Genomic DNA, 1992 nt, shown 5'->3' with positions numbered 1-1992 from the left:
GATAACAGTGGCACTGTCTTAGATGTCAACATTGAAGCAGTGACAGTCCTTGAGCACCATTTTTTTTCTCTTAGCACATGAAGTATAGTAAAACATTTTGGTTGGCAAAAAAAAATGTAATCATCTAAACTTATTATTCAAACCTGTCTTCTGAATGTATTTTACCCTTGAGTTAACAAAGCTCTAGTCACTGTTGAAAAATACCCCAATTTTTTCTCCTCTCTTTTTTTATTCTCCATCCTGTTAATCTTGGATCCAAATCTCAGCAAAAAAAATGTTTGTTTAAACATGTGCTTTTGAGGAAGCGTTTTGAATCACTATGGGATAAGCTTTGGAAGATTTTGTTGAATAAGCAACGACTACAAAAAAATGCCAGCTCTCAATTCTGCTTTTTGGAAAAGATATAGTAGAGTTAAAAGATTAATTTGGTTTCTGTATAAGTTAATGCTGCTTCAGAGCTTCATATTTCTTATTCTGACTAAAACTGTAAAATTAAAAATATTCAGTGTTTTTAAAATTACAACAGAAATTTTGTTTCCCAGAGTTCAGTATAGGTGGCTGTTATTTGTTAGTAGGATTTATGAGATTTTTCTTTTCCTTATTCTGCATTTCCATTCTAAATTTAACCTTTTCCACGGCACTGTTGTGTTTGGCCACGGAGACCTTACTTTAGATGACTGCATTTGTCAGCAGGTTTCTCTAATTGTACATGTTATTGATATTAAAAAGTCCTTTTCAGTACACACTTTTCTGTTCTTTAAGCATTGTGCCAGGCTATATGGTTAAAGTTGTTATATGTCATGGAGCCCTAGATTCAGAGACTAGCAACCAATTATCAGGGTGTTGTAGTCCCAAAATTGCAGGTGTTGATCTTACTGATTATGCACCTTTTGCATGTAGTCACCCTACATGTAGAACGAATCTGTTCACTGTGAATATGATGTCAAGTTTTCTGCTTATTTGCAGGAATGGATTTTGCAGCCTTTCATAGTGTCAGCTGGCTGCACTGATGTGGGTTTTTTTTTCCTTAATGCACTATTTTTACTTACCTTTTACCCAGGGCCGTCTGAAGTGACCATTAATATTACTATATTTGTGTTATGGCCTGTGGACAAAATTTTAGTAGAGTTTTCTTGCACATCTGCCTCAATGGATTCACACTGGCTCTTTGAAGAGCCATTTGAAGAATTAATTTTCTGTCCTATGTCACAAATATTATTTCATAAAGACATTGAAGAGAATACATTGTTAATTTCTCCTCCCTGGTGAAGTATCTTTTGATATACAGTTATTTCTCTAAAATATTCCAGCTTTTTTTTTTTTTTTCTGTTATCTTCTTGTACTAACGCTGCAGTACTGAAAAATTAATAAATGTGTAATGTGTTTTCAGTAACATCTGAACAACTAAAAGTTCCTGTTCAGTTGTGAAAATGATAATTTGTAACCCTCTAACATGGCCTTGTATTTGCTACCCAGTAGAGATGGGAAACGTGCAGTGTGGTGTGTGACAAAGCTACAAATTAACTTAGGTTACACAATTCGCACTGCCAAGAGAAGTACTCTCTCCTAGTTAGAGCAGTTCCACCCTCTATGCATTTCCCAGAAACTGTTAACAGTCGACCATTTGCAGCAGCTGCTCAGAGCACACCTGACCCCTCAGTCTGTAAGCTGGGTTTTAAGAGGTCTGTGAGATAGGGGGATCTCTCTGTCCTCACACCCACAACTCACAATCACCCACTGTGGAACTCCCCGCCCTGGGGGAGGTGCTGGGCATTCCTGCCTGAACCTGAGTGTATATAATAGAATAATAGAATTTTCAATACTTGGAGATTCCAGGCGAGCCAACAATAAAACCTCTACGCTGGACTTCCGGAGGGCAGATTTTGACCTATTCAGAAGTCTAGTCCAGAGCATACCCTGGGAAACAACCCTTAAAAACAAGGGGGTTCAGGAGGGATGGATGTGCTTCAAGCAGGAAGTTTTGAGAGCACA

General features: G+C 37.6%; 1 protein-coding gene across 1 annotated transcript in view; it reads left to right on the top strand.

Moving 5' to 3' along the window:
* SEMA5A (semaphorin 5A) overlaps positions 1 to 1992 on the top strand; it is a gene marked incomplete at its 3' end in the record, with an annotated part of 140510 nt that overhangs the window by 50730 nt on the left and 87788 nt on the right. The window lies entirely within an intron of this gene.

The sequence above is a fragment of the Empidonax traillii genome, unplaced genomic scaffold, assembly GCF_003031625.1.
Source record: "Empidonax traillii isolate 1590-97213 ecotype Southwest subspecies unplaced genomic scaffold, ASM303162v1 scaffold249:size1902748, whole genome shotgun sequence".
Lineage (NCBI taxonomy): Eukaryota > Metazoa > Chordata > Aves > Passeriformes > Tyrannidae > Empidonax > Empidonax traillii.
This window is presented reverse-complemented; position numbering and strand designations above follow the sequence as displayed.